The sequence below is a fragment of the Chiroxiphia lanceolata genome, chromosome 5 (genome assembly GCF_009829145.1).
Source record: "Chiroxiphia lanceolata isolate bChiLan1 chromosome 5, bChiLan1.pri, whole genome shotgun sequence".
Classification (NCBI taxonomy): Eukaryota; Metazoa; Chordata; class Aves; order Passeriformes; family Pipridae; genus Chiroxiphia; species Chiroxiphia lanceolata.
In genome coordinates this window covers 64,465,750-64,493,237 of record NC_045641.1, presented here as the reverse complement: position 1 = coordinate 64,493,237, position 27,488 = coordinate 64,465,750, and the positions used below count along the sequence as shown (strand labels likewise).

Genomic DNA, 27,488 nt, shown 5'->3' with positions numbered 1-27,488 from the left:
CATGTAAGAAGGTGAAATAAACATCTGGCATTAGCAAAGTAAAATAGAATTGTTTTATTTACAGAGGCATTAGTATCACTGGCCACTCAGAAATTCGTAAAAATATGCGTATATACTGTATTAATTCTGACCTTTGGGGAAGTTTGGCCTTGTGTGCAATTTAAAGGTGATTTAGCAGAGGTTCTCACTAATAAGGTAACAATCAGATTTGGCTGTCAACTGAGTTGTTATACAAGACAGAGCCACTTTTGTAGGACATGGAAATCCATCTTTAAAAAATGCAGAAGGAATGTAATCAGTGATGGTACTTAACATGCAGCTGAACTGGGCCCTGTTTTGAAAAAATCACTCTAATTTTTACAGTGGTTGACTGTAGCCACAATAGAGAAAAGCGAGTAAGTGCTTGCTGATCAGATCTATGGCCAAATTCTTATTTTGATTCAGGGTGCAGAGTGCCAAAAATCTGATGCATATGCTTATGAAAGATTTTTCTGGTTCTATATGTACTATAAATACATTCCACATGGCTTTATACAAAGCTCTCTGTTATTTCAGTAAGTCACAAGCTACTAAGCCAGATCCAAAGAAGGTGAAGCTCTGAATCAAGTTCTTTAACACTTTATGACTTTGAAACCCTGTTTTAAAGTATATTTGCTTCATTAATTTGTGGCTTTGATCTCAGTTGGGTAAGCATTGAAAAGATAGGCAAAATTTAATGGGGAAAAAGTACCTTTTCACAAAGGTCTCTTGTTACCATTAAGCCAGCAGACTGAAGAAAGTTACTCTTCATTTTCAGTAGTCTAGGTTTTGGGTTTAAACCAGGAGTATGTAGTTTTACTTAAGTAATTCAAGGAATACTGTTGCTGAAGGTGTTATTTGGTGTGACCAAGTTTGTAAAACTGCTTGCCTTACGTGAATAGGAATCTTTCCTGGGATTTTGAGGAAAAAAATATCTGTTCTGTATCTACTCCCAGCTGTGTGACTGAAGGTGTAGTTGTGGAACATGGTCTTTCCTAGACCCCAGGCAGGTCTGTCTGGAGTAGGAGCTCCTTGGAGTGTCCCCAAGCATCAGTAAAATGAAGTCTGGCTACTGCCTTGCTGGTTTCCCTTTTTTTAATAAGGACCTTGGATTAGCTGCAGAGGTAAAGCAGGGGGGTTGGGAAACCTAAGCAGTAAACTCTGAGCAGAACTGCAGAGATATTTTTTGCATTGTAGCAACAGGTTGCTCTAATTCCTCCTCATTTCTTTTTTTTAAACTAACATTTATATAGTCAGAGGCACCCAAGTAAACTGAAGTTAAGATGGAACTCTCTTTCCTTCTCTCCCCCCCTCATTTTAATTCCCCCCCTCCCCAAGCAGCTTGATATTTCCAATGGAAAGTGTAGTTTGGTGCCCAGTATTGGTGATACAATACAGCATCAACCCATTCAGTTGCCTTGTATCTTGCTCATAAGCTTCATAATTGTGCCTTCTTGCTGTACCTTTCCCACATACCTGAGGTTTTATCCTTTCTAGCATTGCAACACTGAAAGAGAGTGTCCACTCCCTCCCATGTGTCATCTCTGCAGCCACTAAGTAAATGCCAAGCCTGAGGCAGATTGTAGTCGTGGCTTATGCCTGTGTAACATCAGTGGAAATGATTGGGTTTGGGAATTGAGAACTTTGGGAGTGCATATGTGGTCATGGGAAGATTGTTGTGGGGTGTTCCGTGTGTGGGGATGGCAGGGGGGCAGCGATAGCAAAGCCGAGCTTTGAGATTTCATATCGAGTTCTTGGCAGCCAGAACAAGTGCTCTGCATCCCTTTCCTCAGGGTGGGGGTGGGGAAGAGAGCATCAAAGAATACTGACATCCTGCAGCTGCTTTTCGGTCAGCCTCTGTAAACTTAGATGAAAGAGGTAAAAGGTGAAGATAATAATTTTATAAGGAGTCTGGTGTTTCATGCTTTCCTCTTAAGAGCTGGGCATAAGAGAATGTCTTGACTGGCAGCTGGGGAGTGCTGAGCCCCCACCTTCAGAAAATTAGGCTTCCCTGCAGCATCTCATCTTGGGTGTCCCTAGCTGAAGCACCTGGAGCCTCCAGCTGCTCCCGAGTCATCGGATGGGAGCACTTATGAAGAAAAGGGAAATGGGGGATTCAGTGTCTGGAACTTGTAAGACAGGAGAGCCATCAGCTTCTGATTTCTACACCTTTGAAAGGGTTAATGCCGAGGTGCTCTATTGTATTAATGATGGTTGTCTCTTCACAGAGCCCGTTGGGCTCTTTCAGGGGCCTCTCAAAACAATGAGTGCAGTGAGGCTGTTCTGTCTAATTACTCCAAGACAGGGATGCTAAAGAGGAATTAATGACAGTTGACAAGTGCAATTAATAATTATAGCAAAGCTGGGAGTCATGCAGCAGGCAGATGACAATAACAGGGTAACTGTACATGACAGCTTTCATCCGTTCCCCCCCTCCCCGTCCCTGCCCCGCCTGCTTCTTCTTTATTTTACCCTTTAATGTGAGCTGCTGCCTGCGACCACGGGCCAGGCCCTGTGTGGACAAGGAAGGAGAAAGCTCTGAGATCTGGATACTTAGATTTGTCCAATTCTAACCTGCCGCCCCCCAGCCTCAGTCTCTCCCTCCTAAAGAAAAATAAAATTAAAAAAAATAAATATTAAGAATATTACCAACAGCACCAACTTAGCAGCACAGGCTTCTGTTAGCTTTCACGGTCAGGTGTTGACAAGACTACTTAAAATTCATGTTGGGAGATTGGAAGGAGAAGGGGACAGGGAAAGGCAGCAGCAAGCTGGAGTTGAAGTGGGATTTCCATATCAAAGGCCAGGCCTTTGGCTCTGAATGGTAATTAAAGTACCCAGATTTCATCTCCTTGGTCAGCTCATGAAAAGGAAAAAAAAATTAGAGAGAGGATTTTTTCACTCCCTTTAGACTACAGTACAGCAAGCAGTAAATTAAATGAAAGTTGAGCTAAAAGGTGCCTAACGCTTCAATCTTTTGCATCTAATAGAATCTATGATGTTTTTAAAGCATTTATTCAGTTCACATCTTCATCTTGCTGTGATTATAAAGGATATCATGTCTGCTTACATTTATTGGGCACACATCTTGGCCTTCCCAGGGTTGTAAAAGGATTTCACATTGCATTATGTTGCTGTTGTGTTACGGCCTTTTGGCTTTAAAAAAAAATAAATAAGGGGGGGGGGAGAGTGTGAAAAGGAAGAAAAAAAAAAAAGCACATTTCTATGTACTTTTTAGCTGGTCGTTGTAGGAACCACTAACAGTGAGAACCAAATAAATGCAAATTTAATGAGGCGTGGGGAACTAGTAATGAGATATAACAGCCTCTCACCTTAAGGTTGTTGGTTCAAACCAAGACCATTGAAACTGGCCACAAACCAGCAGTCATGTGAGAGTCCATATGCAATGTTTTCACTTGGGTCCAGTTCCTAGTGGATACACAGTGATGAAATGGAAGCCCTGCTTGCATTTGCTCAAGGCCCTCTTCAGGGACAAGGACTGTAGGACTGTGTCCTCTCTGGATTTGCTGCCCGTGGCACGGGTCACGATCAAGTCAGGGTTACACATCTTGCCCTGAGCTCCTTCCTTGGCTGCCTTGATTCCAGGTCTCCTGTAGAGATGCAGTGGTGTTTGGAGCTATTGGTCTGGACTTTCAGAGGCACTGGGTGAGCACTGAAAGCCTTGGAAACTTAACCGGTACCGTGTGTGTCCTGTTGTGCCCTTCCCTTTTCCCTTTAGGTCTGGGCTGGCCAAGCAGTTACTCAGCAGCTTGGGCTCCCAGCTCTGAGTTTGCACCTCAGTAAATCCATGACTGCACCCTCTTTAGCTCAAGGTCCTGAGGAAAAAAGAAATTTTGCTCTTTTCAATTCTGCTTCGTAACTATGAAAGACCAAAATGTGTATAATTAAAGGTAACCAGCCTGGGTCTCACTTGCTTCGAGGACTGGGTCAGAACCTGCTACAGGTCACTGAAAATGTTTCTCCTGACCCCACTGGATGTTGGATCAGTTCCTTGAGCTGAAAACTTGAGGTTCAGCTGGTTTGGTGCGTTTTCCTATAGTTACATCTCCACTATAGCAAATATGAGTCTTCTGACATAACCATTTTGGTATGAGTCACTACAGATGTGGGCAGTGTCCACTTTCTGTTAGTACAGCTGCTGTGCTGGAAGGGGTAAGAGCTTCTTGAAACAAAGCATGGAATAGTTATGATTAAAATTTAAAAAAGAAAGGAAGGGGGGAAACAAGGCAAAGTATTGTTGCTGTAACAAAGAGCAAGAACTTAGAAATAAGCCAAACTAAGTACTTGCTGAATACAAAACCACCCTGAACTTCAGAGTCTTGCAAATCTAGACTTGCATTCTAAATGCTGAGGTTATTTTTCTTCCTTTCTTGCTCTCTTGCTTCTCTCTTCCTCTCCAAGGTGAGTTCTCCTCCCTGCCTGCCCCCAGCTCAAGTGCATCATTTTCTGCTATTGTGTTTTAAAAAACTCTGCTGCAGGGGCTCTGAAATGAATAAAAATGTAATCCTCAATGTGCCCATTGTGCACTCTCATTTGTTTTTGCTGTATCGATTTATCAGCGGAGGGAAATTACTCGCTGGAAGAGAGGATGCCAGTCAGAATGACATTTATTTCATAGTACAAGGAGGCTCTCCAGCGTGTTTCCATGTAACCCAGATATTGGAGCTGTAAAAGGGCTTGTAACAAGGTTTAGTGCTATGATTAGATCGTGTGGAGCACCTCGCTTTCATAACAACAGGCACTTGGCGGGAGCCAAGGCCTCAGGTTATGGTCAAGTTTTTTTTATTTCCTCCTACCTTAACACAGAGTATTTGGCTTGCACCTCAAAATATTGTTCAAAAGTCAGCCATGCCAGCTTGTGCAAATCTTACTTTGTATTTATAAAAGTTTTGAGTTTTCATGTCCCCGAGTTAAAAAGAGGAAAAAAAAAAAAAAGATAAAATATTTACTTGTTAATCTTTTTAGCTTTGTGCTTCCTTGTGTTTCTAGTGAAAGAGCCCGGTGATTTTAATTCACCAAAGCAAATCTTTTCCTCCAGTGACTGTAAGCTATGGTTGCTCAAGGTAAAACAGTTACCTGTAAAAATGGAGCATATTCTTTACCCAAAACCTGCAATAGCTATATGTGAGTTGCAAATAAAGGTGGGACTCAGGAGGGTGAATCCTGGTCCTGGGGTTTGTGTTTTGCTGCTGTTGCTGGATAGTTTGCACTGAGGGCTTTGCTGTGCTGATTCATATCTGGGGTCTGTTTAGCTCAGCAGCCCCTTTTCAACAGCATCAAAGGTCAAGTGGTTCAAAGAAAGATTCACAAATCCCAGAACGGGTCTTGCTCTGTGGCACTGCTTTTTAGCAGATGGATGTTGGCTTACTCTCCACAGCATTTTAGGTACCTTTGGAATTGCCCTGTTAGGAGGTATTCTTTAAATTCTTCATTAGAAAAAAAGTGTGTCAAAACCTGTGTCTGGAAATAAACTGGGTTGACAAGCTCTTTCATTCTAACATGGATATTGATAGCACATAATCTGTGATTTTATTTATTCCCACAGATGTGATATTGCTACCAACTTCTATGCATTTATAGTTATCCCTCTTTGATCTACCTAGTCATGAGCTTCATTGGCATCATATAGCAGGGAGCTTTGGGAGTGGAACCTGTCCCATAAGCTGGGAACTGGTGCTGGTGGGGAGCCCACTGCTCCTGACCATTGCAGGAACGTAGAGAAAGACACAGTAGGAGGTATGGGAAGTTATGTCTGTGTTGAAGATTGCTTGATGCTTTCCATTCTAAAACTCTCTGTTCAGCTGTTCATATCTTTGCCAAATGATTTCAGCTTTGGCTGATATTTTCCATTTTGGGTGTTTGCCTCAGACATTAAAAAAAAAAAATTAAAATAATTTTTCAGCCAAAATGGCTCAGCTGTCCCCAAGCTGAGAGAAAAAAATAAGTTGTTTTGCTTTTATTAAAAATATTCTCAGTTTCTCAATGGAAAGCTCAGCTCCCAAGTTACAAGCCTCTCCAATGCTAAATTTTGTGTATCCAGTAGTAACGTTATTGAGTGATAGAATTAACCAGGTTTACCCAACCTGTGGAGTTTTTTGCTGTACTGTGAACCCATACTGTGAATGTCTCTGTTGTCTTTGTCTTCAGGATGATGGCTGGGGAGTAATGGTTAAGGTGAGCTTAGCTAGAACTACTTAGCCCATTTTCCATCTCTCTTTGTTTTAAAGAGAGGATAATGCTGCTGATACAGCTGTATCCACCTGCAGTTAAGAGCTCACAGAATGAGCTGAGGGTTTTGCTAGCTAAGCCTGACCTAAACTGAACTGTTTCTTTCTAGTCCAGATGAGATACGTTATTTTCCTACTAAAGTTCAGGTCAGAAATGCAGAGAGAGCAAAGGAGAAAGAGCAGTGCTGAACTGTGACAGAGAAATAAAATCAAACAAGTGTCTGGCAGAGGACAGCACTATTGCTTTTGGTAAAGTTGGGGGCATGCATACAAATAGCTCTGATGGAACTTGCTGCAGCAGCAGGAACGTGGCTCTTCCCTGCAGGGACAGGCACCTGTTATTTGCTTGAGACATCCCCTTCTGTGGGCAGGCATTGAACCTTCCAGGAGAGGATAAACGACAGATTTCCTTTTTCTGCCTTGCTGAGGTAGCAAATGGCCAATGTAAGGAAATAGCTGTGTTCCCATGGGGAGAAAGAATTGGAGTCTGTGAATATGTGGACCTGAGGAAAGGAGGTCTCAGCCCACCAAAGACTGAAGGTGTGGGACGGGTTGAAGTAGCTAGAAAATCATCTAGGCAGCTATGATGGCCTGCATTCTTGAAGCCTTGTACATTTTAGGAATTACCTGTTTTGTCAATACATTGGCTGATGGGGAGGTTGATTGATTCTTATATTTTTTTCCTCTTCTGCATACCCAAGTGGCTACATTTGGAATGAAATATGGATTCCGATAATAACGAGATAAATGGGAAAAATGAAGTTTAAATGGTGGTGTTATCTTAAAATAAATGCTTCAGTATCATACAGGCTAAAGCTATTTAAGCATATGGAAATATATGTGAAATCAATATACTACTATGTCACTTTTTGCGTCAGAATTGGCGTGTGTCTGTGCTGACAAAATGGCATGTATTACCTTTCCCCATCTGTTCAAAGCACATTTAGTAGTGCCTTGAAAAGCTTTTGCAAGTCATGGCATAAAATACACACAACTGGATGGTGCAGTGTAGATAGAGCAGCAATCTAGTGAAGCCTTCTTTAAAGGGAAATTATTTTAATCCTTTTTAGGCAAGAAATTAATTTTCAACAAAAAAAATGGTGCTAGCATAAGTGTATAGGAGCATTTACCAGTCATATCCACGTTAAACATTTCTCCCCAACATTATATCACAAAATAGCTTTCAACATGGAGAAAATCCAAAATCAGTTAGTTCAGTTAAAGCTATTTCAGATTTCATTGTTAGATTTTAAAGAACATCTTTCAGACTGCCTTGAAACTTTACCTGGAAATTAATTTAGAAGTTTTTTCCCACTTGCATATTCCAGCCTGGAGGAGTTGAAAATTTGCAGAGATCACCAGTAAAATAGTACCATTAATTCCCACACAGTAGTACTTAAGTAGTCCTTCAAATGTCATTTTCTTTGTAATAATGGATTTTTTACTGGCTTTTTAGCAGAGCTTCTATGCTATGTAATAAAACCACACCACTTTCACAAGTATAGGTAACTATACTCATCTTACAACATGAGTGTAGTTGCCTGTCCATGTGACTTTATTGATGATTTTACATAATTTTCTTTTAAGAAGTGTCTTTTGCTCATAGATTTGCAGAAGGCTGAGAGATAGCTCACTGCCTATATGCTTTCCTAAAATATAGCACTCTCCTTACATGCCCCAGGTGATTGCCATTTCTAGGGCAGAGTGGCCTCAATCTTTTAGGCAACTTTCAGGACCACACAGTTTGAGTTTCTTTATCTATGGTTTCCTCCTTATCTGTGTAACCTGGTTGTAATTCCATCCATCAACTCATAGTTTTTCCCTAGCAAAACTCCTGGTAAACCTCGATAAACAACAGCTGATGGTATGAGCTCATCATGTCCATCTGTATAACCAGAGGGAACTGTAGACAGGCAGAAGTGAATGCCTGAAGTGAGAGCTGGTCAGAGTTCAAACTGACCATTCATTTGTAGGTGGGTGGGTTGGTTGATAGACTGCAAGGCTGTAGGGGTTTTATGGAGCAAAAACATCAGGTACCAGATGGATAAATGCTTGTGGAATAACTATTCCTGTGGCACCTGGTCAAGGACTAGTAGAAAATGATGGAAGCACAAAGGGGTAAACTATTTTTAGAAGGTTTCTCTTCAAAACCACAGTGTGATTTGAGAACCTCCAAACTATCAACAGAGATGGGGCTGACAGGAATCAGAGGAGTGTGTGTCTAATCTGGTCCCTCCTACAGCCTTAGAATAGACCTTCCCGAGTTTCTGCATCAAAAGTAATGAAATGAAAAGTTTTATAAAGGTGCAAATTGGTAGTAGCTATTACTGTGACTTTTATCTTCTTGTTCTTTGCTTATTATAATGTTATATTTGGAGAGTATCTGAAAGAAGAGCCAAAAGCAGTGGAAAGACCTTCCTTTTGAAGCAAAATTAGAACCCCTAGTTGGAAAATTTAGCACTGTGATGTTTGTTCATCTCTTCAGCATTGCTGCATTTTGCTTTCGCTTGCAAGTGCAAACCAGCAGATTAGACACTTCCAAGGGCTCATTCACTGTGAGGTTTTGCAGGTGATTTCAGTTTAATGCAACCAGATAATTGTAGCCCTGGGGCTTGGCTAGGTTATAAAGCTGCTAATCCAGACAATATTATCCAATCACATGTTGTGCTTATATGAGAGACCTCTGCCTTTAATAGTCTCTCCCTGTGCTTGTAAGTGGTGGTTTTGGTTTGGTTTTTTGTTGCGGATTTTTTGTTTTCTTTTCTTTTTCTCGGCAGCCCTATAAAACTCAGACTCAGGCTAAGATTAGACTCCTCAACAAGTCACTGGAGTTATTCAGTACTCTGTTATATATACACCCCATACATGAAACACACATACATCATAGATCAGCTGGCTCACAATGCTAAAGTGTATGTTCACCTCCGCATTTAAGAGAGGGTAAGGTGGTGGGCACTGACAACTCTGAAAACTGAAGTCTATATTTAGTTCTAGGCCCACATGTAGCTCAAGCAAATGTATGGCAATGTTTTATAAGCAGTACTGTCAAGTAGTCAGAAAACACATATTTTTGTTTTTAAAAAACTTGTGTATTTGTCAAAACAAAAACTTTACATGGCAATACACTGGTTTGAAAGCTTTTGAGGGGAGAGAAAGGGGGGTGAAATCATATATCAGACTGAAATGTGGACCTTTCTCAATTGGCAACGATATTTGCTCACCTCTAATGAAATTATTACTTTAAAACATTCTTGCAGCTTTCTCATCCAACTCTTTGAAATGTAAGAGGTTGATATTGGTTATATCAATCTCTGGATGCCCCAACCCTGGCAGTGTTCAAGGCCAGGCTGGATTGGGCTTTGAGCAACCCGGCCTGGTGGGTGGCATCTCTGCCCATAGTGGGGGGGTGGAATGAGATGATCTTTCGGGTCCCTTCCAACCCAAGTCATTACATGATTTGATATAAAAACTTGGATGAAAGCTCAGGCTCGTTATGGCCCATGCCATGGGAAAACAAAGCACACTATTCTGCTGCTGGAACCTTTATAGCATTGCTTTGGCTCAAGGTACCAAGTGGAAGGAGGGGCCACCCTCTGAACCAGCCAGCAAAAGGTACTCCTTAGGTTTGGGTGAACTGCTGTGACTGGAATAAATAACTTGGAAACTGGGAGTGGCATTGGTAAGACTTGCATCCTAGTGATTTCTCCTGTTACAGATGGGAAGAGATTTCTATACTGCTAATTTTATAAGGTCCGATTGCTTCCACTTACAGAGAAATGGAGTGGCAGGCCCAAGAGTATGTTGTTTAAGCAAATGTGTAGCCTGGCTGTGCAGGTCCATGGGATGAGGAACAAGGCAGAGTCCTCAGCTTCCTGCAGGATTTCACTGGACTAAGGATCATGCCCTTAAGAATAGGAGTGCTGAGCTGTTTTATCTGGAAAAGCTGAGTGAGCCATTATTCTCTTTTTTGTTTTAGTACTGTTGACTTATATAGCTAATATCAACTCTTTATCAACAAGTCTTTGTAAAAGACAAACTAGCAGAGTAAAAGGAATTGATAAGGATTAATCTGTTCACACTTGTCTTCCTTGGGGTGAAAGAAAACTAGCTGCCAACTAGAGCTGTGCCTCTCACTTGAGCCTGCTCTGGTGCTTGTTTGACCATGCTCTGACCCAAGTCAACTTGCTAAACTTTAGCCCTTGACCAAGCATCAAGCCTGTTCTCCCTTCTCCTGCTTCCAGAATAAACTGGATCATAGAGCTCCTGTTTTAAAATTAACTGTATGAGGATACTGTTGTCTCAAAAAATCACAATGGCAGCAGAGAGTTACTGGAGGGTAGAAGTCAAGTCACTTGGCTTTTTTGGACTACATTTATCCTTGAACTAACTTCATGGAAGGAGGAGATATATAAAGGTAAAGGGATTAAGCAGTACTGCAGTCTTTGGATATCTGTTCTGATAATTTTTTAGAGAAGAGAACCCCTTGATCTCTCCATAAAATTTCTTCTGTTAAATACATTTCCTCAAAAAAAAGTATTTCATTTCAGGCAATTGTGACAAGGTCTACAGTGTTCACTGTGTTACAGTTTGGCTCTGATTTTTCAAAGGTTTGGCTAGTTCACATGTTAGTTTATGCATCTGAACAGTCCCTCTAACTTCAGCAACACTCTTGACATGTGCAGAGTTACAGGCTTGCTGAAGTCTCTGCAGGATGCCAGCCCTAGATTTTACACAGGGGAAGACTAATGTCAAATATGTAATTAAAAATCTTCAGGACAGGCAAATTTCTGAGCATGTGCAGTATCCTTTTAGTGAACCTCAGGATCTCAGCTGGTTTTGGTGAAAAACACAGAAAGCAATTAGCTTGCATCTTAGAGGCTAATAATAACTGAACTTTTTGGCAGATTTTGCGATGGGATGATTTTCTCTCTGTGATAAAGCCAAATGAATTAATAAAACAGACTTTTAAAAATCACTTATTCTAATGTGCTGTCAGAGGTGCATATAAGCAAAGAGTTTGCAACCTGGACTCTGTTAGTTTGCACTTTAGAACTCCTTGTAAGGGTTAATCTAATGTATTTGTGCCATGTTAGAGCAGTTTTCCCTTTGGAGCTACAATCTTGTGTGTTCTGCTTGAGATCTGAGCAAATTTCATAAACTGAGTACCCTTCATTCTCTCTTGTTTTATATACTAAACTAGAAGAGATTTCTTCCATTTCAAAAGTGAATGTCCAAACAGATCTGCCTGGATAAACAAGATAATTGAGGTTTGCTTCTACGTCAGGCAGCGAGGGGTGGTGGTGCTCACTCTTGAAATGGATGATGTCTGCTTTTCCCCAAAATACAACAGTTGTATGCTGATTTACCACCAACTGCCTTCTTCAATGTGCTTCAACTCTGACTCAAAGTGACCTCCTCGCTGCTCTGCCAAGTGTTCAATCCCTATGATGCCTTGGTCTTTGTGGTCTCACTGAGCATCACCAGAGAACAAAACAATGAGAAAATGGTGCCTGCATACCCAAAACCATCAACTCCCTGCATGAAGAAATCTTGTAGTCTTAAACAAGAGAAGCATCAGTTTGTAAATGTAGGCACAGGAACCTGTTTTATGAGTAGTTAATAGGGACACCGCAGTAATAGTAACCTGGAGCTGAGGGCTTAGTTTTGCCACAAGCTTTCCCAGCTGACATAAAGGCAAGACAAACCATGAGTGTGTCTAACTGCAAAATGTAAATAGCAGCATTACCTAAAAGGAGAGCAGTGAAGGTGGAGGTGTGAAGTGGTGGTGCAGTGCTTGTGGCCCACGTCCCTGCAGCTCTCATCAGGGCCCAGGATACCAATGATGTGGTCATCCTTGGGGTGCCAGGTGGGTATCTGAATCTCATCTGTAAAGAGAAGTCATGAGGGCAATGTCTTCCAAATAATGAGAAGCAGTCCTTGAGGAAAGAAGTGGAAGAGCTGCTGGAAGACAGAAGAGTGAAAGAGCATGAGATGTTCTCCTAGATATTGTTGTTCAGTTTAGTTAGGCTTGAGTGAAGTGTAGGTAATGATGGAGAATGATGCTGGTTATGTGAAAACTTAACTATCTGGCACAGGAATGGGATGCCTTTGGAAAAAAATAGACATCACTTTCCCCTTTGAAAATATAGCTGGCTTTATAACATATCAAAATGGATGTGAAATCCTCCAAAGTTCTATTCACCTTTTATTTCCCACCTCTGGAATTAGCTAGTGTAGGACAGTGCTGAGACACTAGTTATGGTATCAAAGGATGTTCTCTCATTTTCCCCTTCCCTTATCCTGTGGTGAATCAAGCTTGGTGCCCTGGACTGAATGTCAGGGAAGTTTTCTGTGCTTCTCTCCTACATGGCCAAACATGCCTGATGTGCAGTGGGCTTTTTAACTTTTGCTTTGATCTTGTTAAGTGTAAGCCTAGAAGGTCTTGTCTGTTTTGCTGAACTGTAAAACACATGCTGATTCTTCTGAACAGCCTAGAAACCAAATGTTTGTGCCTCTTAGTTTTAAAATGTATATAATAGTATCGTTTGCTCTTACCTTGAAAAAGACTGACACATCCACCAACATTCTTCTGAGCAACCAGAAAATAGTCTAAATGCTTCATCCTCACCTGGGGCTCATGTTCATGTTCCCATTCCCTATCAAAAGCAGTCATGTGCAGAATACAGACTGAAACCATTGCTGCCTAAGGCCACTGTTTAGGCCAAGAATAAATCTGGTCAGCTGCAGACTTTTATTTTTCATTGGAGCCTCTGTTTCTGCTGCTTGTTTTCCAAGAGAGACAAAAGCTCAAGCAAATGTTCACAAAGCACCTACCAGGAGAATTATGCTGTTTCTTTCAGCTTCTCATGCTGCATCCATCACTCTGCTCTCTGAGGTCTGATGAGTTTGTATGTGAAGCTGCAGAGTCTTAATGCAGGGCTCTCCTTGCGCAGTGTGACTTCTCTGTGCCCTGTTCTCTAGGCTTTCAATGGAAATGCATTGCATCCTGGGGTTTAGGCTTCATGAAAATAGCCATCTGACAGAGCTTACTTTTTTTTTTTTTTGAGATGCAAGGCAAGATGAAGGAAATGATCATTTAGTGCTCAAGTCAGTCACTCAGGCTTACAATACCAGCTTGGATGTTTTAGTATATCCTGTATTGCATCCAATTGCCTTTATGGTAAGGTCCCAGTCTGGTGCTATGCCTTTGTGTCTGAGGGATAGTCACAGTTTAGCCGTAGCTGGATTTTCAGCTTGGTGAAGTCAGGGGACAGTATTTATCTGTGGAACTGCTGAAGAAGCTGGCTACTGGTGTGGTGCTCTGCCTGGCCCAATTAGCCTTGTTCATTAGCTCAGAGCGAGTGCTTTGGGAACATGGTGAAACGAGGCTGAGTATCTCTGCAGAGCACTGTTTGGATTTGAGTCTCCACCCTGAGATCTCTTCAACCCGAGGGCGCTGGAGAAAGCCCATTAAACCTTGCCCTTCGGTTGCTGCAGCACTTGCTGTCACTTCACCTGGGTGTCCCTGTCCTAGCGCCCTCCCTTCTCCTGATCTACCCTTCCTGGAGCTCTTTTAAAGGATTACAGCCTGCATGGAGACGGGTTCACAGAAGTTAGAGATCAGCGTAACCTTTTGCTTATCTCTGCCTGTCTCTTTCAAGTGGCTTTGAAGAGGGAAGATCTCCTCTCCTCCTTCCCCACTGCCCCTCTGCCCCAGCTCCTTCTCCTTCCTGCCTGGGAGTAAACAGTAGATGTTACATGTATTAACACTGCACTCTAACACAATGCTCCTGGGCGTGCTCTGTGTGCAAGTCCCTGGCAGCCGTAAATTAATTAAAAGTAGACAGAAACCCTAGGAAAAAAGCAAGTTCCCTTCCCCCTTCCCCCCTGCCCCTCTTTTCCTTTCTCTCTCTGTGGGTAAATAGCTAATTCCTTTGTTCCTTGCTGCACTATTTCATTTCTGCCATCATTGTCCTCATTGTTCTCTGAAACAGGAGGGGTCTGGGCCAGGAGCAGCCAAGGTCTTGGCTAATGACGGGAAGTCTTTAAAGTTTGCGCTGCATTTCATCTTCTCTGTGGGAGTTTTAGGACGCATCCAGTGTTTGATCCCCACCGTGCAACTTTGCTTCTAGTTAATTAACAGATCCCCATTACACTCTCTCATCTGCAAGCACATGGGAGGCCTATCAGGAGGTAATTCAAGGCCAATCTGAGTGATGGCAGAAATTAGAGAAAACGGTTGTTTTAGGGTTCTAACATTAAGAAATAAAGCTCTTCCTTTGCAGAGGTGCCCTGTAAATTTGGGCTTGTTTTGTTGTATCATTTTTATTTTTTAAGTGATGTCCTCTGCAATCAGATCTGGTTTGTGGGGTTGTTTTTTTGTTGTTTGGTTGGTTTTTGTTGTTTTGGTTTTTTTTTTCAAGAAGAGTGGGTGAGAAAGCAGTTTATTTGTCTTGCTGTTGCTTTGCTGTGCTGGCAGCCTGCATGGTGTATGGTTTTGAGGGCCAGTTGAAACGAAACCGCGGTGTTATTAGCAAGATGTTTTCACCTTCCTTTCATTCCCAGCTTCCCCATTCCCACCAAGCCTATTATACAGGTTACAAGTATCTTATGGCAAGTTTTTTAGTGTCGAGTAAAACCACCACAGGCCTCCCAGCTGCAGAGCTTTGTCAGGCTTTCAGCTAAAGACTCCATCTCTCAGGAGTGCAACCTTCTGTCGACTTTGAATGTTTAGAGTTGTCTGATATTTCCCCCCTTCTTTCCTCTTCCCCACCCTATGAGCAATGACCCCCTTTAACTAACGAATTAGGAGCCGCTCCTGCAGTTGCAATTCTCAGTTCAGCACTTGGCAATGAGAACCAAACCAGGGCTATTTAGTGCAGCGTTAAATGGCCCACCACATTAGCCCCCTGGCATGCGAAGCTATTAGGTTGTTTTACTGTTGTTAAAGTTACATTTGTTAGGTGGAGTTGGTGCTCCAACAGAAACTTGGTAATGTGGAAAGACGCAGACAGCCCAGTGTCTTGTGGCTGTCCTGTGTGGCTACAAGACACCAAAGTTTCCCCCTCTCTCCGTGAGGTTATTACAGAGGAAAGTTTTTAGCTTTGCGATCCAGCGATCTCGATTGACCGTGACGCGGTGGCAGGGAGCAATCAAATCATGAGCTCTTGCTTACCTGTTCCTCCATCAGCTCCCAGCTGAGCTGTGGCAAGGTGGAGTATCCTAGCAGGGAGCCTCCGGCGCTTTGGGAGCTCCGGGTAGGATGACACTGTGCAGGCTGTATGCTCAGCATGGCGGGCTACTGCTGGTACCCCCACCTGGTCCTCTGGGCTCCTCAGCGGATCTCAAAGGAAGAGAAAGGTGTGGGGTTGTTCTCAGGTGTTGGGCTGATGTGAGGACCACTGAATAACTGTGGCTGCAGAGAGTTTCCTCAGAGGCTCCTCTAGCCTGTGCACTGCAACACAGTGCAGCCTAAGAAATGGGTCCTTCTTAGAAATGTTCCAGACCTCCCTCAAAACAGGCTCTCGCAGATGAAGGATTCACCATTTTCTGATCTGAGTGAAAAAGGAGCATTATTTTGATCCCTTCACCAGGGCTGTCTGGAAGATTGTGAACACAGTTCCTGTAGCTGGAAAGGACACTTTTCATGCTGGGAGGCAGGATTCATCCCTGGCCATGAACTCAGCATGCAAGTATAGAAAATGAACTAGAAAGTATACGCACCTTTGGTTCAGTACAGTGTGCTTGACTGTCCAATGCCCAGCCTTGGTCTTTGTCTGAACACAGAATATATTGTCTGCTGATTTAAAGAATCTGCTGTCTTATACTCTAAATAAATATCAACTAAAATCTTTTAAAAATATGCATATATATACATAATAATGCCATGTGCTACGGCAACAAGCACAAGGAAAAAAACCCCCAAACAAACAGGAAGGGCATCAAAGAGCACGATTTAGTGTTTGAGCCTCAAATACTAGTTTCAATCCTGACAGAGTCAGCAGAGCCTTCAGTTCTCCTGATTTCCTTCTAGCTCACTGAAGGCTTCATGGACAAGAGGTGAAGGAGTGACATCCTTTTGCTCCACTTAGGCATCGACGTTCTTTGCAGCCCCACTGCCGGTGCAGGATTTTGTTTGGCCTGCCTGAGTGATGTCTTATTTTCTTGTTCTTCCTACGTTGCAGGGATTTGAATCCTCTCTTCTTGCTCTCTTCTCTGTTGCTGGATACAAAGATATTTTAAAGCACTGTCTGATTCTCTGTGGCACGAGGGGGAACGGATGCACTGATGCGAAGTGCGGCCGCTTTATTTGATTTAGGCGTAATGAAATGGGCAGCACGTTCGTGGTTAAGGCACCCTGTTGCTGATGTGACTGGGGTAGACAGGGTCCTCAGCTGCTAAGCAGGGATGCTTGGATGTGCCACGGGGTTTCAGAGAGAATCCCCCTGCAAAAGGAAGCGTGTGCCAGTATTGTAGAGTGCTTGTGCCAGCCAGCTTGCAGGGTTGATTTGGCATTTGGCGTATTGGTAGCGGCTGCCAGTGTGTGTGGTGGAAAGAGAAGGGGAATAGACAAGAAAAACACAGGGGTTTAAAATAAAAATGTAAAATTATTTGCTTTGTGCCATATGGGCTTCAATATTTTGACAAAACTAAGGCCAAAATTAATCATGCCAGGTTAGAGTTTTAGTTCAAAAACATATGTATAACTGTCCCCCTGAGTGTGTGTTTGAGTTACCATTTTCATACAGGAAAACGTTAACCTTTTCAGTTTCTCCTTCTCTGCTCCACTACCAATTGCTCCACCCAAATGAACTTTTCCTATTGTGTGAAAGTTTAAAACAGTTTTGCTTTTATTTGGTAGTTTCGTAGTTAAATGTCAAAGGTTTTGTTGATTTCCTTTTTAAAATTATGTTTGGAGGAGTTTATTTTATTTTTCTTTTCATGGAACTAGATAGATTTAAAAAAAAAGCCATTTTGTTTCCAGACTGGACTGTTTGGTCAAAAAGAAAGGGGGGAAAGATGAGAGGATGAAGAAGTAGTAACCAGAGCTGCTAGTAATTGCTGGAGAGTCATTATATGAAAAGTGGCAGTCTGTCATGCCATTCCTGCTTGTCCTGGCTGTGCTGCTGTCCCCACTGCACCTTTAGCAGGGGTTTTCAAATCTGGGATTCAAGGTTTGTGGATTTTAATTTATAAAGGAACCATTCTGAATGTCTATAGCAGTATGACCTTTCGCACAAGTAAACCACAGAATTTTTCACTATAATTTTCTCATCAAGCACCCAGCATCTTGCTGTACCCGAGCATATTATTCAGGCTTGCACTGTATTAGGTCATTATTGGACGAGCTTGGCTGTGCATTGAATATTGTTCTGCACTAGTTCCTGTTGTGGCACTTTGCTTCACCACTAAAAATGCCATATGGAGTCTAGCTTAATCCACTTCAAAAGCAAAGCCAAACCATACAAAGGCACTCCTGAAAAGGAATGAGTGTGGAGTGAAGCTGTTCTGTATTAGTTTTTCGGGGCTGGTTTGCTACATACACAAGTCCACAGGATGATAGCAAATCTTGAAAGATCCAGTTTTTATAGAGTTCAGGTGTGATTGAATTGGGTGTTTTTCTTCATCCCACTATAGAGATATGAGATGGATATGAAATTTAAATATAGATCTCTATCTTTTTAAAGTTTGGAAATGTTCAGAGGCAGGATTTAGGCAATCTTTAATTCATGTGAATGTAAGCAATACTATGACTATCTGAGGACAGTAAATATATCTCTATCTGTGACTGATCTCGAGACCAGCCTATCTATTATCATAAAGCCCCTCCTTTCAGAGTGGGAGGAGGTGGGTGGAAATTTGAAAGAACAAATTTAGGGGACTGGTTTCCTTTCACTTTTAAAACCAAATAGTGAGAGAGGCATAAAAGAGCCCCGGTTTGGATGATAACGAAACATTGCTTTGAAGTCCTAACTAAATTGCATTTCTTGTTCTCTGCTGTCGCCTGTAAGACTCAAAAAAAAAATTGGACAAGCAATGATTAGTATATAATAATGTATGTTCAAATAGCTTATGGTATTATGAAAACAAAAATTCAAAAGGCCAATATACTGACAGTTAAAATCTGTCTAAGGGGCAATAGGGGGGAACCTTCACAAAAACAATATGCTGATTGCATGCAGCTACCCTGCCGAGTCAAATCTTAAATAAATTATACATACATAGCTGTACTGGAGCTGAGAAATGAAGCAGTTTAAAATGTTCCTGGTTCTGTGCTTTAGGCAAAGCCTGTATCCACTCTGTGTCCTTAATGCATCAGACGTTTGGTCAGTTGGGTTGGGTACCCTGCCACAGTAACTACTGGGACTTCAGAGACCAGTGGAAAAATCCAGCTTTGTGCTAGATCAGATATAAGGAGAAGTGTGGGTGATAAACAATCTCTCTTGATTCTCTTATAAGGAATCCCTTTCAACTGCAGCATGCCCCCCCCCTCAGTCCCCTCCACCCACTTGTAAGAAATCCTGATGAAGTACTGAAATCTTGCATATTTGGGTAGAGTTTTTTTACCACAGAAACATATTTATGCGTCCAAAAATTCAGTTTCTAAGCAGCAGAATTTCTCCAGAAATTTGGGTCAAATCTGATAAGTAATTTCAGCCAAAATAAAGATGAAAATAAAATTCTGAACATCAAAATGATTCATTTCAATATATATGAAACAAAGTATTTTGATTTCTTGGGATTTCCAGGGAGACTCATTAACTGTACAGCCCAGTGATGAGGACTTCTCAGAGGCACATAGGAGATCCATGTTCTTATCCTCTTTCTTCCTAAATTGAAGAAAGGTCTTGGATTAAATTTTTCCTCGTTTCATATTCCATTCTTAGTCCATCTGCACATACTATCGTGCATACATGTTCTTGGAAGGAGAAACAGAATAATTCTGTAGGTGTGTGGCCAGGCCATTCTGTGTGAAAACTGGTTACTGGGGTCCACTCCTTATTCCAGGGAATATGTAAGTGCCTATGCAGAGCTTCAACTGAAAAGACTGATAATGAGACCGTGATGTACCCCTAGTTAGGGTAGATATTAGGATGTGGTGGACATGCAGGTACTTGTTCCAAATCATCTTTAATTTAAGTTCAGGTCTTCCTGGTCTTAGTGAATACTTGAATCCCTAATGAACAATGGTAAGGAGGGTTTGGCAGCAGCACCTTGTTCACAGGATCTACTTCTAAACTTTTGGCAACACCACCTTTTGCCCATTAAAGGTATCTTTAATCCACAGTTATTTGTACAATTCCCCTTTCAACAGTGGAAACTCAGGTTTGGACCTAAGCTAGCAGAAATAACTCAGAAGAGTTTAATGAACGTTAACAGACTTTGCTCAGGTTTTGTGAGTTTCTTAGGATCAGATCGTGCTTCCTAAACATCAACTAAATCCGTTTTAAACAAATGAACAAAGAAAATTTTATGTGCTACTCAGGAGGTAATCCAGTTTTGGTCTTTGGCTAACAGAATCAGTAAGCAAAGCATGCTGCTGCTCTAAGTGTACTGTCATGAAATTCTTGCTGTTCTACCAAAATCCCTTCCCAAAGTTTCCTGGTTAAATCACAGTGAATAAGAGCAAAATTTGGCCCTCGCTTTTGTCGTAGTATTGATTGCTTGCTACCTTTTTATCGGTTTCATTTGCTAGAATAGATGCTATTTGAACTTATGTTAGAAAGTATATTTCAGTGTTACTTGGCCACAAACAGAGGCTAATGTGTCCAGCTTTCAGACAGCTTATTACCATTCGAATACTCTGTAGATAAATTATATTAAAAGAAAGGAAAAAAAAAAAAAGAGAGAGGTTTCAGCTTCTGACTCATTCTAAATGGAGACTTAGCTCTCAGTAATCAAAATTGCTTTGGTTGTGCATAGCAGCATTAAAAGCCTTGTCCACTAATTGAGTGAAGCGGCTCCAGTGAAGCAGCCTTGCCCCCTCATTATGTGATCTTGCAAGTGCTGTTTGTCATCGTCGCTTGCTGGTCTCAATCTAACTGTACTGCTGGTGCAAATTAATGGTAATTCCTTATGACAGGCTGTGTCCTTCCAGTGAAACCACAGTATGGATCTTGTACCACCCCCGCCCTTCTCTCCTTTCCTCCCCACACCTACCAGATCCTGATTTCCCACCTAAAGTATCACCCCTGACTTAGTCTTCCAGCTCCTCCTAACTGACTGATGTGGCAGGGTGTGCTGTGGCTTAGCTGATGGGTAGCACCCCATGCTCTTCTGCTGACACGTTGTGGAGAGACGTGTGTCAAACAAAAGGCAGCATTTTCCATCAGCTCAGGCAGTCTTGGTGCTGATGGAGGACTTTGTACGTCAGGAGAAATCTGTGCGTGCACACAGATGTCATCATCCACCACCTTCTGCAGCTGAAGAACTCTACCAACAGCAGGCTCCAGCAAGCAGGAGAGATCAGTGGGTAACACTTTAAAAATCAGTTAGATAATATATATAGAAGTTTTGATGTGTGACTTCTGTACTTTTACAAACATTGGGTTTTATTAATTCATTAATTTTTTAATTCCATCCTGACTTCGAGGAATGGCCCTAAGAACAGAAGCGTTAGTTGGGAGCTCAGAACTCAAGAAATCTATGCCTTGCTCTTCCTCAGGTTTGTCACTTTGCAACAGATGCTTATGCTTCCTTTAATAATAACCACTACTCATCTTTTGGTTATGCTTTCCTTTTAAATTACAAACTGTGTTGCGAGGACTGTCTGTAGCTTTGTGTGTATAGAGTTCTTGCAAGGGAGCCCTGATTTCAGCTGGGGCTTCTGTCCCAGATTCTCAGCTGGTGGAAGTTGGCTGAGGGCCACCGAGGTCATTAAGTGTATGTGAAAGGTCTGTGGCATGTCATTGTTACTTGCATTGCTGGAGAGCAGGATCTTCAGCCAGTGTGATCTTAGCCCACATCTTAAAGAACTTACGTCCATTCTCAAGGATGTGAAGATTTTTTTTTTTTTCTCACTTCAGGTATTTTAATTTAAAACGAAAATGAACAATTAATGAACAATTTTTACCTGAAAAGTGGACACTTTTTTTTAAATATCAGTTTAGAAACAAAATGTTTATACTTCTGGTGGGGGAAATTTATTTTCTGAAGTTAGTGGGTTTTTAGTAAATTTTTCACTTAAAAATCAACTTACTAATTCCTTAATTTAAAAAAATGTTTTGGGGAAGAAGCAAGAAAAGGAGGGAAATTCAAATCAAATTAATTTTTGTTTTTTTAAAGTAGTTCAGAGGAATACAGAACTGATTAAAATGAAGGTTATGGCTCTAGGTCCATCCTAACTATTGCTAGGCACTTTTCTGAGGTCACTAGATTTTGAACACTGTCAAATGAGCCTGCTTTTGTAGCCAGCACAGAGACATGCTTTTCAGCAAAAGTGTTTCAGCCCCCATTAGGTTTTTATGACCTGTAGGGCAGTCTGTCCATCTCAGCTGGAGGGATCCTGGGCAGACTGTGTTCTTAACTTGTGCAGTTGACTTTAAGTTGGGGTAGTCCTCACCTGTCAACAGGTCATTGACTCTGGAATTAATTTTTTTTTATTGATGCTGAAAGGTCCACAAGATGATCTGTTATCATTGAAATATAATGTAGACCTGTCTACAATGCTATTCATCAGCAATGAGGTTAATGCCATTACCCCCATTCCACAGATGAGAAACCTGAAGCAAGGGAAATGACTTGGCAGAGGTCAGCCAGGAAAGATGTGTCTCCACTCGCACCCCGCCCTCCCCCCAGCCTCGTGGTATTTATTAGGAGAGAACAAAAGCAAGGTTTCTCCTTAAGTCCTGGAGTCATGTTTTCATGAGTTGGACTTTCAGCTCAATTAGTTCTTTCCCCCGTGGATTTGAAGCTTGGAGATGTGGTTTCTGACCCTTCAGGAGTTTGTATATCAAATGTCACCGTACCTTCTTGCTAATTGAGTGATTTTTGGCATTTTGAAGTATGCATGACAACAGCACTTTCAGAATCCACAGCTTCCTAAAATGTCTCTCGTGGCTGCATGGACTATTTCGTGCACAAGACTAAGGGTGAATATTCTGGAGGCTGTGTCCCTGTGGATGTATCATAGAAGACGAGGTCAGGACTTCTGACCACAGAGAGGAAAGGTCAGTTGCCACCTTCATATCCCACACTGCATCCAGTTGACAGGACCAACACTGAGTTGCCTGCTTTGGTGTAAGCTCAGAGATGTCTGTGCTCTGTTGAAATAATACCTCAGACTTACAGTGTATGTATAACTGTTGGTACAGCCACAATGACTGTTACAGGTGCTCCATGATCAGTACTAGATGCACAGATGAATACTCTCTCAGATGATTGGGGGAAGCAAAACAAATCTTAATTTTCCTTCTTCAGAAAGGGTAGAATTTTGAAGGTACTTAACTCTCTGGCAAGAATCTTATCACATCTCCATTGAAAGCAACAACAGAAGTCTGAACTGATTTCAGTATCACGCTCCAGGTGTTGCAGGGCACTTGCATATTCAATGTGAAGAACTTTGGGTTCTTTGAACTGGGGAAAAATATCTTTAATTTAGATTATATATAATCATTTTTTATTAGAGCTTAAACTTGGTTAAGTATAATCAGGTAGCTATTGTATAATTTAAATGGCCAGTGATTGTTATTTGATAATAACAACTTACATTTATATAGTGCTGTATATCCCAAAGGGATCCCAGAGGACTTTAAAGACTCAGCAATAAAATACACAACAAAGTAAACATTAATTACAATTACAGCATTAGTAGAAAATATGAGGATGTTAAAAATCTAGCGGTCTGTGGCTTGCTTCTGCTCTCATTTGAATTCATTAGCCAAGCTCACCAGAGTGCAAATGGATTATTAGTCATTCTGCCATATCTGATTTAAGAAATTTTCTGTATGAGTATTGTAGTGAGAGCAGAGGAAAGTAGAAAAAAAGTGTAAATGCCCTTCTGGAGCTTCACTTATTCCAGTCACTTAGGTGGAGTGTTATTTTTGAAGTCTGTTGAGCTACTTGAGTTAATCCCTCTCTTGTTTGGGTGGTTGTTGTAGTGTTATGCTCTGTGAGGCTGGTTCCTTGTTAGGTGGGAGGAGGCTAAACAGGTTATCTTTCAACTGCCACATGCCTACAATATCAGAGTGGGATGTCTTTGTACAACCAGTTCTTTTCTCGCATGTCAGTCTTGAAATAGTTTAAACTTCAACCCCGTTGCAGTAATTTTGGGATTTTCTGTGTTAAAACCTCACTGAGGTGAGCAGAGTGTTTTATGCCTTTTGAGCTGCTCTTCCAGACTTGTGTAGGTTCAAGTTCAAATTTCTTCACCAAAAGGGTTGTCAAACACTGGAACAGGCTGCCCAGGGAAGTGGTGGAGTCTCCATCCACTAAAGTATTTAAAAGATGTGTAAACACGGCACTTTAAGGACACTGCTTAGTGGTGGACTTTGTAGTGTTAAACCAATGAGTCCAAACATTACCCTTAAGGGTCTTCTCCAAGCTAAATGATTCTGTGATTCCAAGTCTCTAGCTTTGTTCTTTCTCTCCTTAAATGCATATTGTCAGTGCTGAAGAAAAAGATGAAAGCCTGAGGGATGTTAAGTAAGGTCTTCTACTGTGGCATCTCAGAGAAGACTACCCTGGAACCACAGGTGGGAACTGGGAAACCTACTGCAGCTGGCACTTCATGGAGAAGCTGCATGAGGACAGGCTCTGCCTTTCAGAGAGTGCTGTAAAGGGCTTGAAAAGCATAAAAACGAGGATTGTGGGATTGTTTGGAAGGGGAATCACTGAAGTGATAGGACTGCTTTCAGAGTAAATTCTTGCTAACCTCAAAAATAGAGCCAGGAAGACAGATGCTATTTTTGTGGATGGGTAATATAGGTGACTTGCTTTGTGGTGTTTCTTTTCTAATGTGTAATAAATTCCAGCCTAAGCCTGATAGATTTCCAGGACCCCCTGAAATCCTCTTGAATTATAAAGTGTTTTTAACTATTGACACATGAAGATAAAGATATGTTGCTATTAAACATAAATTTGGGGATATCCAAAAAGATGTGTAAATCGCTTTTTTTTTACTGGTTTGTGAGAGTCCTTGTCCATTGAGATGGTTTCCAGTTTATGAAAATACTACTTTTCCCAGCCTTTTGGCCACAACATATGAAAACACTCTACTTCAAATAATTTAGTCTTAAACCCATAGTTCTTTCTCAGTCTTGGAGCTTTTCTTTAGTTTCTGTTTTAACACTCATCATCATTGTGTGAAACTTGTTTGCAGATACTGTCTTGTTTTTCAGATTTGTAATGAAGCATGAGGGATTTTTACATTTTGTGGCAAAAGTTTTGCATGAGTCCTTACTGTAAAGCTTTCATAATGTCTTTAAATTGTTTATTTTTGGGAGATGGAAGAAAGGGAAATGGTGATCTGAAGACAAGCTTTCTGCTCCATTTCCTCCATGCAGCAGATGATAACTCTCAAGTACTAATGCAGCTACACCCAAGACACTGAGCTCTAATTTTTGATCCTACATGCACCAGTGGCCTATTTACTAATCTGTAATCTCCAATAAGTTTGTTGTAATACAATTGAGAGCCTGATCTCTGAGTAAAGTTGAGCAAACATGCTCAAATAAATATCCAGGTGGACTTTCTGAAATTCCTTTAAACAGTGTTTTGGATCATATCTTTCTGATCCCACTACAACCAAGCATTGGGAATCAAAAACATATGCAGCTCCTAGGGAATTGCTATGAAAATGTTGTTTCTTTCTGAAACTGAATTTAAGAATAGGTTCAGAAATAATGATAATATGGTGAGACCTGTGATCATTAGACCTTGGAATAGGATCCAGGTCTTTTCACTCATCAGCAATGCACAAACTGGTAGAAGAACACCAAGTTGGACAGTGTCATGCTGGGCTTGACACAACCCTGATATAAATGCAAATTCACCTTACATATGGGAAGGTGTAGCTTTCTGCTTACTGCTCCACTGCTTTGTAGGAAAACTCCTTCTTGTGCTGGTTAAACTTGTCTTATGTTTTGAAAAGTCTGGGTAGATCCTATTGGACAACAATCCAGCCAAGGACATCATCTTTCTTCTCTGAAAGGAAATTAATATTTTCTTTTAAAGAGACTTCAGGTTTTTTATGTGTTTTAATTCATTCCTTAAAATAAAAGAACTTTAAATCTGCCTTTTTTTTTTAATGATCTCATTATTAGTTGAAATTTAAGGACTGAACTCGTAATTACTAATCAAGGTCTACCTGTGGGAGCAGGAACTAGATAGAACCTTGTTTTACTTATTTAAACATAAATCTCTACAATTTGAGATTAAATAGATTTCCCTGGGTTACTAATAATAGCCTTTTCTGTGCCTTTAGGCCATCTACTCAAAAGTGGAAAAAAATGTGTGTGTATGTGGGTGACAGAGATGTCACAAAAATGTAACTGGCTTTGATTTTGGTATCATTAGAAATGGGTGGACTTTATGGACTAAACATGGAAATAAAAGGCAGGGTGGCTGGAATAATTCGTTGTGTGTAATATGCAATATGTGTAACAAAACCAGGTATGTTCAAGTCATTTGAAATCCCAGTGGTAAGGACTTAGGAGAAATGTCATAATTGCAGTGATTTTTAGAGGGAAATAAGAAAATGTGAGAAAGGTTAACTCAAGTCGGAGCTTTAATTTTTTTTTTTTTAAGGTTTGCGGGTTTAGAACAGAGGCAGAGAGTGTACATGACATAAGGAATGGCAATGCATTAGTGAAAGTAGGTGTCTGAAAGAAACTAGTCTGTGTTTGTGGGAGCATGAAACTGTTGAAAAGAAACTGCGACTTTCACACTGTCACATACAAACCTCACGATGAGCCTGGCAATGAAGCGCAGAGAAAGACTCTGTTGTTTCTCCAAGAAAAATAGTGCATGCAAAAAAAAAAAATAGTATAAATGGCTCTGGATTTAGTTTTTGTAGCGTTTGGTATCAATCTGTAAGACCAAAAGGAGTGAGAATCTAAATAAGAACATGCAAGTCCCGGGATTTTATTATTGAAACCTTTTTGAAAATGCTTTTACGAAACACCTTTAAAATGTTGAAGGAATCTGTTAGAACTAATCTCAAGAGTGGGAAATAAATGGGAATTATTATTACTGCAAATTCTATAAAGCATTTCCTTTGTATGTTTATAGCATGCAGAAATTATAAATAATAGCTGATTAGTAGTCTAGTGTCAGAGCTCTGTTTTCTCCCCATATTGGATAAATCTCCTACTGATGGATCAAACATTTAATCAATCTACTAACGTGGCCTTCAGCACTATAGTATCTGAGTGCCTCCCAGTGTTGGAACGCTCAATAATGCTTGGTTTTTCTCCAGTTACTCTGTGCTCCTTAATTTGATTTTGTTCTTAGTTACACTGATGTAAATCTAAAACTACTTCATTGATTTTGATGGAGGAAGCCAGCATTTATGACCCTTAAGAGCAGAATCTGTCCTTCCTCTTGCAGTTCCCCAGCTATTCTTAAGTTGTGCTACTAATAATATTTATTAGTAGCTCTAATACTAATCTGCTCAAGTATACTAATAATACTAATTTATTCTCCCTGTTCCTGCTGCATCTTTTTTTCTTCTACCACATTGGGCATGTTCCAAAGTCCACTGAAATGGTTGTCAGCCTCACTATTGATTTCAGTTTCCCACTTGCCCCTCTGTCCTTTTTTCCCCTCTGCAGGTCCTGAAAGTTCCTGTGTGAGTTTGTGCTTGTCTGAGTAGAGGCTTCTGGTTAATTAAAGTTACACGTATTCATACAAATTGCTGCTCTCAGTTTAGCTTTTCTTGAGTGAGAACCCCCTCCCCCTGTCACAGGTCTTGGTCTCAGGTTCAGCATCTCGTACTTTAGGGAGGCCTTTGCTTATGAGCTTGACCTGAGTTCTGTAAAAAAATCAATGGAGAAACCACACTTATTTCCTTGAGATTTTTACTCGGGAGAGTTGTGTTGAATATGACAAGGCTTCTGAATGAAATAGTTGGGGCTCTTCCTTTGACGTATTTTTTTTTTGTTGTTTCTTTTCTTTCCCCTCACTGCCTTCAGTGTTGGAAGCAGAAGAAAATAAAAAGAAGAGGAGTTGAGAATTTAAGCTGGGAGACTTGGCAGGTAAGAGGTGTGTTTTCTTACTTGCCAG

General features: G+C 41.1%; 1 protein-coding gene across 2 annotated transcripts in view; it reads left to right on the top strand.

Annotated features, from left to right (window-relative positions):
* Positions 1-27,488, top strand: part of SOX5 (SRY-box transcription factor 5) — a 641,540-nt gene that overhangs the window by 163,154 nt on the left and 450,898 nt on the right. For both annotated transcript variants that reach the window (XM_032688182.1, XM_032688183.1), the window contains exon 3: positions 27,398-27,460. The gene's annotated coding sequence lies outside the window, so the exon portion shown is untranslated. The remainder of the gene's footprint in view (positions 1-27,397; positions 27,461-27,488) is intronic.